The 14,319-nt window shown below is 42.7% G+C and overlaps 1 protein-coding gene across 9 annotated transcripts in view; it reads right to left on the bottom strand.

Annotated features, from left to right (window-relative positions):
* The window catches only part of NCKAP5 (NCK associated protein 5), a 395,107-nt gene that overhangs the window by 223,143 nt on the left and 157,645 nt on the right, over positions 1-14,319 (bottom strand). The window contains exon 1 of one of the 9 annotated variants that reach the window (XM_064661549.1): positions 10,824-10,868. The exons of the other annotated variants lie outside the window; for them this stretch is intronic. The gene's annotated coding sequence lies outside the window, so the exon portion shown is untranslated. Of the gene's footprint in view, positions 1-10,823; positions 10,869-14,319 lie in introns of those variants that run through there. 9 annotated transcript variants of the gene reach the window in all.

The raw sequence follows: 14,319 nt of genomic DNA on the forward strand, positions 1-14,319 counted from the left end.
GCTTTTTGGTCTGTTTATCTCTTCTTCAGCAGAGACCTCCAACCACAATCATGCTCTGGCCAGACTTTTTCATTTAGGTTATGAATCTGCTCTTTCCTCAACGGTGAGAGGATTTTCCCAGGAGCTCCCTGGCCAACCACCAACCACTCACATTGAAGAGCAGAGCCTTGCTTTCACCTATTTAACTGTACCCCACAACGCCCATCCTCTCTATGACTATCTTAATTCCCTTCACATCCTCTCTTTCTGCATTTCCCCAAAGCGCTCTGCTTTTCACTGGTATTTTAACATTGCTGAAGTCAACAAGCTCTCGCAAATTCTAATACATGTGTTTTGGTGATGATTCTCCTAAGCAAACTTGGTTTGACCCTGAAGTCGATTATGGTCAAAGCCACTCAGGAATATCTGTGTACTGTCCCTGGACATCACAGAAGAGGACAAACCTGGGGAGTGAGAGCCAACATTACAGTCTCTGAAGAGGTTAGAGCACAGTAACATCAGCTGGATCCACAACTACAGAGAGCTGACAGAGCCCCTTCCGTTATTTTATACAAAATGAGAAAAGGTGTCATAAATTTTCATAAATTGCTCAAATATTACGATCTGAGCACTCAAATACTTATTTCTGCCTCAGCAATCTACAGGAAATGTGCAGTTTGAGCTGGTAATAGAACCACATGTTAATGACTCCCAGAACCAGCCCCAACTTTGAAATAACGTGCCTTGAGCCTCACTGCAGAGTGAAATTAAGACATTACCCAGACTAACTGCAAGAAATAATCCCATATTTAATGCTGATTGTTACACAAAGTAATGCTGTAGCATTTATTGCCCTTTTTATGCTCTTCTATTCACACCAGACAGAAAAAAATTGTCTTTCTTTTAAATTAGTGAAAGTTTGAAGGCTTTCCTGGAAGGTAAGGATTTTATTTTTTTTTTTTTTTTTTTAAGGAATTGAAAATCTGGATCAAGACACTCATAAGAAGCAAAAGCCAAAGTCAGTGCCAGCCTTGCTTATTTTCAGAAATAAAGTTGAGCAATCTCAGGACCTTGTCATTTTGAGCATAGATTGCATTCTAGCATATCAGATGCTTCAGTAATGTGATTTTGTAAATCTGAAATGCATTCACATTGTGTACATAAAGAAATCTCTTGATGTTTTACCTAGTTTAATGCTCTTTTTCCTCATATGTACCCACCCATGCCCCCTGCTTTCAACAGCTAATAACCAATACATCTGATGAAAATTAATTGTCTTGACAGCTTGCATAAAAACTATAAAGGTCTAAAGGAAAAATGCTGTGGCAGCATTTTCTTTCTCTGTAGGACAGTAGCTATGGAAACTATCTTCAGAGGCCAACTGGCCGCCATCCCGGTACAACACAAGAAAAATCAAAATGCTACTTTTACTGGGTTAGTCAGTGGCACCAGTCTTAATTATCAACCTCTACAACGTTGTTGCACATCAGCTACAGCAAAATATCCATTGATTTTGTTGGGAGTAAAGCTGGTACGACATTATAGCACTATTACAGGCCTGGATAATACAGAGCCTTTTGAACTGTCCTCATATTGATAATTATTATGATTACCGGTCAAAAAGAACATATAAAAATGTAAAAAAAAGACAGCTATCTAAAATACCAATGTGTAAATCATCCAATTTCTTAATAGAAAATATTTTATTACTTATTATGATAGAAATACTCAGGCAAATACTTGCAGCCAAAGAGGAAATCTTTAATCTTATTTAACTGTCACATTTCACTAACTGAAACTCTTATCCTTTCGGAAGGGTTTTATCCCATATAGCTAGTCTGAACAAAAGCTGTGATTTCTAATACAGTCTGACAAAATCATCATTTTTATGAATGCTGAGAGATTATGAAGGATTTTTCCCTGAAAAGGTAAGATACAAAGGAGCCAGAGGTTGACTATTGCAAATGTATGTGGCAACTTTCACTGGCAGCCACAGAAGAGTTCCTGTAGAACAATCATAGGTCACTGATGAGACTCAAACTTTTGAAGAAATATGTCTTCCATCCAGAATGGTATTCAAAAAGTAATGAAATATTTTAGTCAATAAGAAACCTACCTATAAGGAAGGAAGCTGAAGTATGAATATACCTCAAGATTATACACATTTCTGTCATTACAGAGGTTGGTATTTCACTCAGCTATACAATTTTGCAACTCTGTGGTGCTCTGATACCTTTCTGCAGTTTTTCTGGAAAACTCCTTCTGTCATTCTTATTTAAATGAATTACCCAGGCAGGACAGAATTATACAGACCAGATTTATGTTCAATCAAGAGCCAAATTTTCCTCAGTGCCCGTGACATGGGCTGGGTGTGGGTCATGGGCTGGGGGCTGTGGAAACGCAACCTCTTGAAGGATTTGGCTTGAAACACTTGTACTTTGGCATGCCCTACAAAAACAAACATGAGTGTGTTTGAGGCCTTGGGCTGGCTGTTAGCCTATTATCCTGGTAACCCCTGAGCATCCACAAATCAATTATGGTCTCATTCAAAAAAGTGTATGCCTATTGACAGAAGATAACTATAAATTAAGGCATGGGCCTAAAATACAACTTTAAAATTTAATTTAGCTCCCAGATTACAAACATCCATGGATGTCTAGATCTCCATCCCGCTATTCCACTAAGAAGCTATGTTCCACCTCCTCCTTACCTCAGGAGGATCTCCTTGTAAATGCTGAGACACAAGCAGGCAGGATGGATTTCCAGCAGATTGTGCTGGTGTAGCCCCATTTTGCCCAGTGAAGATGTATCTCTCTAACCCAACTACTACACTGGCCAACTCATTTCAAATTGAATCAAAGCATGTGATTTTCAGGCTATTAAACCAATATGAATTATTATAAATATCAAGTAGCTCAAAATCACGTTCTCTTCTGCATTTTCTCTTGCTCACAACTAAAGATCAAATGGTCTGTGTCCTTGTAATCTTAGTCATGACCTTCACCAATCCTTCAAGTGCTGTATGATTTCCCACAGATGAAAGCTTCCTTCCCTTATAGAGGAAGGATGTTTGAGCTGTATTTATTGAAGATCTAGTAATTCATGTCTGTTCCTTGTTTTTAACAAATTAGCACAGTGTTGAGCAGCTTTCTCTAAGAAGGAGCAGATGTAGTCTCAGAAATATGTATTTACTTGCACTGCATATTAGACAGTCAAAGAAATAAATTAAGACCTTCAATGCAATCTTAATCCAAATTGTTTCACTTGTTGACTGAGAGCCTCACCATATGGGAAAGGAGCTTTCACATATCCTATCCAGACCTCATTGATGGGATAATTGTAATAGCACTGTAAAAAAAATAAAACAAAACAAAACCAAAACCCCCACAAACAAACAAAACCAAACAACCAAAAAAACAGGGGGCAAGTTTTCTGCAGGCAGAGAGAAATTCACTACTGCTTCAAATGGGAAAGAGAAACCCAGGGCTGTGGGTTGTGATTTCATCCTGTCATGTAAGAGCTCTGCATCTGAAATATTGTCTGGGGGGAGAATGGGAGGGAAGAGGGCCATGCCATGCTTAGATCCCCTCAGCGCCATCAATAAATCCATGCCTGACTGGAACTATGGGTTATATTTTAGATCTAACAATAGCTCTCATTAATTCACTTGTTACCTTTACATAGATATATCAGCAGAAGATTGCAGCAGAAGATTGCAGCAAAACACAACAGAATTATTTATTACATGCCTCGTATTGAGGTTTGATCCAGCTACTACTAAACAAATCAGGTCCTGTTTCAACTAACTTGGATCTGACTCAAAAATATGTGGTCCATGCTGCCATCATAAAAGAAAAGAGGAGATTAACAAACTGAAAGGACGGACAATAGGGCTTATGTGCCAAAAGCCTGACTTCTTTTCCTGTGGTAATCTCATAAGAGACACCCATGACTGAAAACCTTGTCTTTCCTACCATCCTTAAGACTATCACAGCTACACACTGCCAAGTGAAGATGTTAAGGAGATTAATGCAGGCTCTAATAATATTTATCCAAGCATTGCTAAAAATATCTTTCTTAGAAAAGCCTTTACATGACAAGGGAGAGATAAGTTCACATATTGATACATCCCAACCTATCCAACCTCCACCCTAGCACAAAACCCAAAATCAGACAACAAAATGCACAATAAATAAATAATGTTTTTATTACTCTATGAAGTAACACCATCAGTGACCACTGTCACCCTTTGCTTTAATGGTGCACACTTCATCAGTGAATTAGAGCATTAGCATTAGCTTTTACCAAAATCTTTTTAACCAGCTGTGAAAAATTATCTTCACCCCAGAAAATCAGTCCCAGTAAAATAAAAGATTTCTAACATCTGTTAATACCACACTTACCCTCTACAGTTTTACAACTTGGTTTCATCTCTCACTGAAATACATGCTGCTGCAGATCCAAATATCTTTCTCTACTCTGCTTTCACACTTTGTAACACCTGTGTTAAGAATCTAAAGACCTAACAGGCTGTTCCACTGCACATTCCTTTAGTTCTGACAGTGTCCTAACACAGCTTTTCAAATTTGCAGTTAAGTATTTCCTGCCTTTAGTTAATTCATGCAAATTTGCCGTTCTCTTCCTGAACACAACTTCACCACTTTCTTCCAAGAGGAAGTCAATCAAAATTCAAGAAGGTAATTTTCTACCTCCCCACCTGCCAAGATCATGCTGAATTCCCAGTCCCTCCTCTCACCTGGTCACCTTACTCTTCTTTAAGAGTACTGCTGCCCCTGGTTCCAGTTCCTTGCCACGCAGGTTTATTACAGTCTTTCCTGGCTTAAAAACAGTTATCCTTGGTCTTACTTCATTCTCTGGAAACACTGATCACAATCTACATTGCCACTCATCCTTGCCTTTTTTTACCCACATCTTTCCTATCAAAATACCAGAACCAGTGTTCGACCCTCTGTGAAGCTGCAATCTCAGAAACCAAATCCTATCTCCTTATCAGGGAGCCATAAAGCCCCACAAATCCTAGCTCAAACCAGGAGCTGCTTTACATGGAGCCTGGAACCTGAAACCTCAGGATGTTTTGGACTTTCTGGGTTTCAGATACAGGTTTTGGAGAGAGGCAGCCCATGTTCACAAGTGAGGTGACATCAGCGTTTGTAGGTTCCTCTTATACAGCAGTTACACACCTGTAGGACCCAATGCCAGCCACAGAGAGTCTCAGCAGTTTTGAAGTAACTCTTCAGATATCTGACCCAGTGAGAATGTCAGGCTTTGAGAACAAATACAAGACCTGATTTCAAAAGAAATCTACTCCTGCTCTCTGACTAACGATTCCTTATTTTTCCTTGTACTCTGTAGTCTAATTCTCTCATCATTTGCTGACCTGTGTTTCATAGATACATTGTGGAGTTTTGGGGACATTCTCTCTGATGATATTTTAATTCATTAAGTGCATTTGCACTGGCAATTTTGTGTGATGAGGGCACATTTTTGGTGAAAAATTGTCTTGGGTCAACATTTAAGGTCCTGAGCACACCATTAATGATATTGTTGATTTCCCCTGCAGTTGTGCTCCAGGACAAAAACCAGAGCACCCCAGATATAACGCAGATGCAAGGTCCCCAGCAGGTGACTCCCTGGTGCATGTCCAGGACCTGCAGCTGGTGCAACCTCTTGGGCCAACGAGGAGAGAAAAGGGAGGTGTGACCCTGGACCCACAAGGGATCACAGCAAATAATCAAGTTCTTTTATTTGTGTCATGTCAGTTGATATTACCTATGCCCCTAGGGAGTCCTTGGCTAGGCTCTACTACAGTGTCAAAGAAAATGTAAATATACTTATTTAACAAGAGTGAGCATTGAAAAAAATAAAAATCAAACTATAGCAACATACTATAACACTGTAATTATTCATCCACATTAGGTAGTGCTGTAAACAATGACTGGATACTCACTCATCTACAAGATACAAGCTCTAGCAGTAGTAGTAAAGCCCATGTTACATGGCAGAGAGTCCTGCAGCAAAACTTAGAGCAAATTGTTCCTGCTTTTATGAACTGCAAACACCCACCTAGAGCTTAGATACCAGAGGCATTCCCAGCAGTCCATTCTATTACCACATGTGCTATTTACATGAAAAAATATTTTTATACGCTTGAAAGTTGGCATGTCAGATTCCCATTAACATTAAGAGGAATGACTGCAATTCAATCTCATTTTCAGTAGCCACCAGGAATCACTTTACTACAGATGTCAAGAAGACCAAGACATATCACATGGTGAGTGTGGCTCCACTGGTAACTTTGGGCTTCTCCCAAACTCAACAGAAAGATGCATTTATTGCGCTGGGTTTGGCCTACATTCTCCTCTTACCACATTTCACACAGCTATGCTCTTAGTCAGAACACTGCTACCCTTCAGTAACTCACTGGGGTCATCATTTTAAAAATTGCCAGCTGGCTTTTATACCTGAGACTAGGAACATTCACTGGAATGCAAACATACACAGTGGGCATGGAGAAGAGGTACACAGGCAATTAATTCAAAGAAGGAGAAAGGGAAATACAAGGAAAATTCTGTAACAGTCAATGTCTATTGCCACAGGAATTACTGTATTTACGGCAATGAAACCTGAAATTATAATTTGAAATCTTTAAAGCATATAGTTCATCTTCAGAAAAAAACCAAAACACTCAGAATATGGATGTGGTATACTCAGTCACAAGCAGTTTTATCATCAAACATACAATGGGATAAGGATTTTAGCTTCGTGTAGTGGCTTAGACAAACAGCATGGGTAAAACCTTGGCACAGAGAAGAAATGAAAAGTCCAGAGGATTCAAGTGGGCATAATGAGAGAGCAGCTGCATTGTCTATTTAGAATAACACAGGCCACCAGGAGCCAAAAGCCTATTTAAAGGGGTTTATACACAATGCAAGGAAAATTATTAGAAGGTGAAACAGAGATGTACAGGGATAGCAACTGGTAAATGTTTGACTCCAATACTATGAAGTGAGATGAGGAAAAGAAGAACATTTCTTTTTGTTCTTTCACAGCACACAGCAGTGTTGAGAACTTTCCTTCTGTGACATATCCAACTTTTTCTTCCACATCTTAGTTTTTCCTTCATTTCCTTCTTATTGGCATTCTGATTGTTCCTAGGAATAATTTCTGTTTCAGATGTGAACCGCCAGTGCACACACCACAGCAAAAGAGGTAGAAGTACTTGACTCTTCTTTATGAGTCATTAATTTCTGTACTTTAAAGATTCTCTCCGCTGGAAAAAAACCTTCCCATTTTCATTTCAAGGGGTAAGTATAGAAGAAAAAGAAATTCTCAAACAAATAGACAATTCCAGGATCTTTGACTTTTAGAAAAATTTTGCATACATAAGTCTTGCTACAGAACACCCAGTCTTTCTCTTAATGTTTAAAACATTTGAATATATTAAAACTATATGTAATTTTTAAAATTCCACTCACATCAGCTTGACACCGTATCCATTGTCTAATATCCTAATACTATTAATTCTTTGGTCATTCCTAGGAGTTTCTACTACACAATGTATATGAGATCAAAATATCAGAGAGTTAGAACCAAGAAAAAGAATTTTGCTGCAGTAATAATCCCTCTAGACCTTCTTCAGAATGGAAGCATAAATACAAAACCTACTTGGCTTCTGGTTGAGGTTTTTACACAAATATTACTAAAATTGCCCTTTCATCATCTGATTTCTGAGCAGTGGCAATTCTACATTACGGCTCTGACAGCCTCAACTTCACCACAGTGCAGTTTCAGGTAGAAAAAGAGGCCTCAAACCTCCGTGGAAACATCAGCCAAGAGGAGAAATACTATTCCTGTGTCTTATATATTAGTCCCAAGTAAGTTCCATCAGACCACATGATTACATTTTACCTCAATAACCAAACTAACAGCAGCTACATACCATAATTCCTGAGAACTGGAGCAAAGCAAAAGTCGATTGGGTTGTTATGGGTTTTTTTGTACTGCATCTCTTTGCAAGCTTTAATCCTGTGAACAACTACAAACTTGCTTAACTTTATGCACAGAGCAGCCTACCTGTTTCAGTGCTGTAACTGTAAGGTTAAGCAGGTGTTTAACTGGTTGAAAAATCAGGGTCTTAAGCGGAAAACTAATCAGTGTAAGAAGTGGATTTATGCGCAACACCTGGCTGCTGCTGCTGGGTTTATCTGTGTAGGGATTTATCTGGCAAAGTCAAGCTGTGGTGTAGCAGTAACACTCTACAACAGTTGTAACTAACCCTACATGGTTCAGAAGAGAAGTTAACCATTACTAATTATTACAGAAAGGGAGGTTCCTCACTTAAGAAAGAGGGTGACACCAAGTAACTACAAAGCATACATTTATACTTCAGCAGGCAAAACTTGTCAATAAGTGTGTGCTTCATGAAATTGACAGCAAAAAGGCAGATGGGGAAAAAGTTGAAGTGGGAATAACTTTCCTCCGAAACTCTCTAAAAAAGAGACCAGATTGAAATAGCCAAAAAGTACAACATGCAACATTTCTGAGACTAAGTCTATAATGTTCCTGTCTGGGATGTTCAGTGAAAAGGGGAAAGTATATGAGAGATGCCGAAACCACCCTGAAGATTTTGTATTTTTCATATTTTCATCAGAGTTCTGCACTGAGCATCCAATTCATCCTTCATGATCAGCACACCACTGTGCTGGGGGGATACGCCATATGGCTCACCTTAACCGCGTAAATTGTACGCTGTGACATGAATGGAACTGCTCCATGGACACAGTCAATCACCAGTTTCAAGGATTTGACGGAACAGGGATTACATCACACGCTGCAGTCGCTCCGGGAACAAGCAGAGCTTCAGGCAGGGCCAGCACATAGCCAGGCTTGGGCTTCGTTCCGCACGCCTGAAATCCACTGGGCCACAACAAGCTCTGCGAGCGCTTTAACCTCGATGCCTCAAAATTTTATTAGAGTATTTGTAACACAATGGCGATCTAATAATGCACTTTTCCATACTACTTCCCTGCACAGCACAGCAAATTTCAAGTTTTAAAAGAAACATGTAAATCTACAACAGCATGATGGCATTTTTATTCTTGCTACTGGCAAGCCCCATCTAATGCCAGTGGCATTAATCCCAGTGTTCACTAGCAAAAGGAACTAAGTCCTGGTAAATTCAACCAAGGGCACTGGTTGTTTTATGCTGAAAGGGAATGCTGTATTTAGCTTATATGATTTGTTTCCTCTTTGAAAAAAAATGGAAAAGCACTTGTGGTATTCACAGCAAAAAAAAAAAAAAGTATTTTTGGTTCATCACCAATGACCAGCATAAAAATGCACTAAAAAAAAAATCCTCAGCATTCTGATTACTGCCTAGTTATTCCCCAAACACATTTAAAACTCTAGACTGCCCATTCCAGCATTTCAGTGCAATTTTTATTGACCTACTAACCTGTAACTCTGGGAAGCCTGGAGCTAAGAATGCAGTAATGGCTAGCAAATACAAGTCTCCAAACAGAATGTAATAACCTTAAGTAAACCACTGCCAAGCAAAAGTCCTGCAGATCAAACAGTTCCCACGAAGCCTTATGCTATTAACTAGCAAAAGAGTCCCATGATATCTCCATAGTCATGCACAATAACAGAGCACTGTGCTTCTGTTTACTTACATAGCTTATCTGCAATCCGGTAACGTATACAGCCAACCCCTCTGATGTAAATCACTTCTCTATTTCATGTTACTTCTCTTGTTAAAAACTTTGCTAGCTTTCTAATGATAAACAAGGGGCTTATCTGGAATATCTGTTTTTAAGGGATGGGCAGCGAACACTTATAAAACCATTTCAACAAGGGAGTCAATTTTATATCATTACATGTGAAAAAAAGAATTGCTAATATACAAAATAAAGTTTGCAACATGGTATTTGTGCAGCTCTGCATTTCTGCTGCTGCAAGGCCCACTCACACTTACTCTACCGTATTTCAGTCATTCCCTGGGTAACCCCACCTCGGAAGATGGATAGTGGAAATAACACCCTACTAAAGCCAAAGAATCTACATCTAAAAGCCTCACGGCCAGCAGTGGGTCACTCAGCACTCTGTTTACCTCACACCCTACTGCTTTGTGTACTTTAACTCCAACTCATTTCACAAAGATCTCTGCCTAATAGACTTTTCCATCAGTACAACCTCCATCCAGCGATCAGTGCAATGTGACGGGGTCAAGCCTTAAACGATCGAGTGTAAATATAAAACAGACATAAAGCTCGTTAGGATGCTCCTGCCAGAGGCACAGAACGGGAACAAAATCTGCATCCTCTGAAGCAACAGGGCTCGAACGCAGACCCCGCGGGCTCCTTCCCTACGGCTCAGGGAGGGGGAAAAACGCAGGAAAAAAAAAAAAGCGTGTTGCCATTCCGCGGCCGAGGAGGGGCTGAGCCCCGCGGCGGGGCCGGACGCGTAAGGGGTGGTGCGGGCTCCGGGCGACTCGGGATCAGCGTGGCCGCGGGGCTCCCAGGGGCGCAGGGACCCGGCCATCCTCCCGGCGCTGGATGCGGCGCGGCCAGCGGGGCGGGCAGGAGGCCGGGCCGGCGGCGGGATGCGGCGGCAGGTGCCTCCCCCCGCCCGCGGGCCGCGCCTGGCCCCGCACAGCCCCGCACAGCCCCCGGGCCTCGGGCGGGGGAGCGGCGGGCGCCGCCGGGGCGGGCGAAGGGCCGCCGGGGAAGGGGAGGAGACGGCGGCGGGGCGGGCAGGAGGCGCGGCGGGCAGGTGAGGGAGGGATGGGAGGGATAGGATGGGGGGCGGGCGCGGCCGCTCCTTACCTGGTGGGCGGTGGAGCATCCTGCTGCGGGCGGGGGCCGCGCGTCCCGGCGGGCCGGGGACCCCCCCGCCGCCGCTCCCCACCTGGGCAGAGCGGCTGCCGCCCCCCGGGCCGGCCGCCCCGCCGCCTCCGCTCGGCTGCTCCGCTTTGTTCCGCCGCGGCGGCTTCTCCTGCCGCTGCCGCCGCAGCCGCGGGACGCGTAACATGTGCCTGGGGAGGGCGGGCGGGCGGGTGCCCGGGGTGGCACTTTCGGCGGGGCGGGGAGCGCGGCGGCCGGGCCCCTCCGCCCCCGGCCCCGCGGAGGAGCGGGGCTGTCAGATCCAGCCCATCTGCCGCGATCGCAATCGGTCGCAACTGAATGGCTCCGGCAAATCTGCGGCGGCAGCAGGGGCTCGCCGCGGCGGGGGGGTGGGGGAGGCCGGGCCATTGTCTGCGGCGGCCCCCGGGTGCCCCCGGGCTGGGGGCGGCGGGCGGGGGCTGCCTGGGGACCGGGACGGGCTGTCCGGGCGCCGCGCAGCGTCGTCCCAGCGGTTCCGGCCCCTGTGCCCGCGGGTCCGGGCAGCGCAGCCCCTCCGCCGGGGCAGCCGCACGTGCGTTTGCACATCATGGAGAAAAAGCCTCCTTCCGCACAGCCCCAAGTGAAATGCGCATCTCGAGCTCGTACTGCCCCGGCTGTCCTCGAAAATTAGGAGAGAGGGCACGCGGAGTGGCAGAACCGCCGGGGTGATGACTTGGGACGTGCCAAGGGACTGGATGTACCCAGGGAGGTCCTGGCCCTGGGGCTGCTGAGGGCCTGATGTGCAACACGCAGGTAGAAGACTTCAGGTGGATGGAGATTTCTCAGGCGTTCATGGTACGCTTTTAAACCGAGTGTTGTAAGAAGAAACAGTTCCAAAAGAATCACTGAAAGCCTTGGCATCTGGTAGTCAAACATTGCAAGTAAAAAATTTTTCCTGGTTACAAGAGATCTTATGCATGATCTGGTTATTTGTAGACATGGTACGTGTAAGAGAACCGAAGTGTAGAGTGAGCAAGAATTCAGGAAGGATTTCCTGCTTTAACTAGAGAAAGCATGAGACAGATCTTTAAAACAAGGTGAGAAACCCCGACATGACGCAATTGAGACATAGTCGGTACACTGGAGTAAAGAGACTGCAGGAAGCAGGGTGCAACATAAATCCTCATGTATGATGCTGAGACAGGAATCAAGGGGTAGAGCTGTGTTTGTGAATCAGAGAAAGAACTACTGGAGAAGTAAAGCTTCAAGAATGAAAGTGGCAGAAGTTTTTCTGGATTTTGAATTTGGAGGTTTCTGAGCAGAGGAGTGATACACTCTCAATGAGTAAATCATTGGATAATGCTCAGGTTTTATTTAACAGATTGGCTGCGGCTGAAGACAATGCAGTGTGTGCCAGAAGGAACCTAAACTTGTGTCACTACAGAGAACAATCTTTGCAGCCAAATATATGGCAGTGGTGTCTTGAATAAACCCATAACCAGGTCTGTTTATGCAGATTTTCTTCCAGATTGGCAATTCCTTTTTCCCATGTAGAATGGGAACCTCCAAAATTTCTTGAATCTTTCAAACTTATAAATTGGTCCTTTACAGGACAATTAGCTTAGACAGGCACCTTGCTCTCCTTATAAGACCCAATCGCTCAGTTTTCTGAGGGATGATCTAAAGTCTCCCAGGCTAGAAAAAGTTCTTGGGTTTACTTCCGTGTGCTATGCTGTGAATCACAGTAAGATACTATAGGGGTGTTCTTACAACAAAACTCTGTGACAGAAAGCTGCAATAAGACAGGAACTGGGCATAGTGGCAGATAAGAGGTCATTCCCAAATCCAGTCGAATTTGGGGTTTCCAAATGGATTCTTACTCTCCATTTGAGCAGGGTTTCACCGTTTAAACCATGATCCTTTGCAAGTCTTATAGTACTGAAATAATGTCTGCTGATGTGTTTTAATTGCTTTGTTGTGCAAGGAAATACCTTGAGCAACTCTGCAAGAAGTTTTAACTACTGTGTTTAAAATATGTTAATTTTCTGCTTAAATGGAAAAAATAATATCCCAATAAAATATAGTCAGACTATAATGCCTGTTGCTTCCACAGACAACCTAAACTGCCTACTCAGATTCCTTTCTAATTAGTGGTTGAGACTGCAAATGCTAAATGGTTTTTAAGACTTGGCTAACATACGAGTGGCTGCACTGGATCTGCCCAGAAGGTCTGTGTAGCTCAGTCTCATTTCTCTTGAGTGGCAAACCCCAAATATCCAGGAGAAGATACATCACTTTGCCAGTGGCTCCGGCCACCTGGGAGCTCAAGGATCTCCTGACCCAAGCTTGCCCTCTGTGAGTTTAGCACATCCCACTAGCTTTCTTCCATGACTGTCCAATCGCCAACTGAACTCACAGACACTTTTAAAATCTATGGTATCCTGTTGCAGATGCTCTGATCCTTGTTTACATGAAAAATCTCTTCCTTTCATTTGTTTTTCAATGTGCTGCCTGTTACTTTCATCTGGTAGCCTGTATTTCTTGCACTGAAAGAAGTAGCAGACAATCAGCTCCTCTCCATGCTGCTCACGTTTTAGCTCTGTCATTCCCCTGCCTAAGTTACTGCTTTTTCAGACTGAAGAGTCTTAGTTGTTCCATAAATGAAAACCGTCTTGTGCTTCTGATTACCCTTTCCTGCCCTCCTCTGAACTTCTCCAGTTTTGTTTCACCTGTTCTGAAGTGGAAGACCGGAACTGCAACTGGTATTCAAGATGCAGTAAAATCACTGGCCTAATTATGGTCCCTTCCGAGGTGTGGTACTACTTAAAATACTATCCTAGTCTAGTCAAAAGTCTTTCTATCAGTTTGTAAAGTATTGCATAGAAAGCTTTTATTTAAAGACCACATCTATCTTTCCATGATTCTCCTTTCCTGAATTCCTAGTGAAATCATGGAATGGTTTCACTGAATCTGCTGAATTAACCAGGACTAAAGGAATGAAAAAAAATTTGCCAGTTCTTTAATTATTTTCAGGCCTGAGCTTACATCCACTGGAATCAAGAGTGACAGAATTGGTCTCCTACTCTGTAACTTGAAGTGATTTAGAATTAAAAAGAACCAGTATTTATCTACAACTTAAAGCTATAATTACAACTTGAAAGTGTTTTTATGCATATTGAGCTGTACTATATCTGACAGCTGAGATACTGTTCTTCTGTGTCTCTTTAAGATTAATAATATCTCAGTTTCATACACAGCAATAAGTACATGTTCCAAATCATTAATTATTTCTTGTCCCTAGGCTTGCACAATTTTGTCTAGCATAGACATTTACAAGATTATACACCAGTCCTCAAACAAAATTCATGACTTGGCTTACCATTGCTTCGGAGTGATAGAAAAAATGCAGTGCTCATACTTCAAAACACTAAAATGAAGTAGATGATAGCACTAGCTTGATACATTACTGGTAGCCATAGTTTTAAATAAAACAGCCTAA

The sequence above is a fragment of the Pseudopipra pipra genome, chromosome 7, assembly GCF_036250125.1.
Source record: "Pseudopipra pipra isolate bDixPip1 chromosome 7, bDixPip1.hap1, whole genome shotgun sequence".
Taxonomy (NCBI): Eukaryota; Metazoa; Chordata; class Aves; order Passeriformes; family Pipridae; genus Pseudopipra; species Pseudopipra pipra.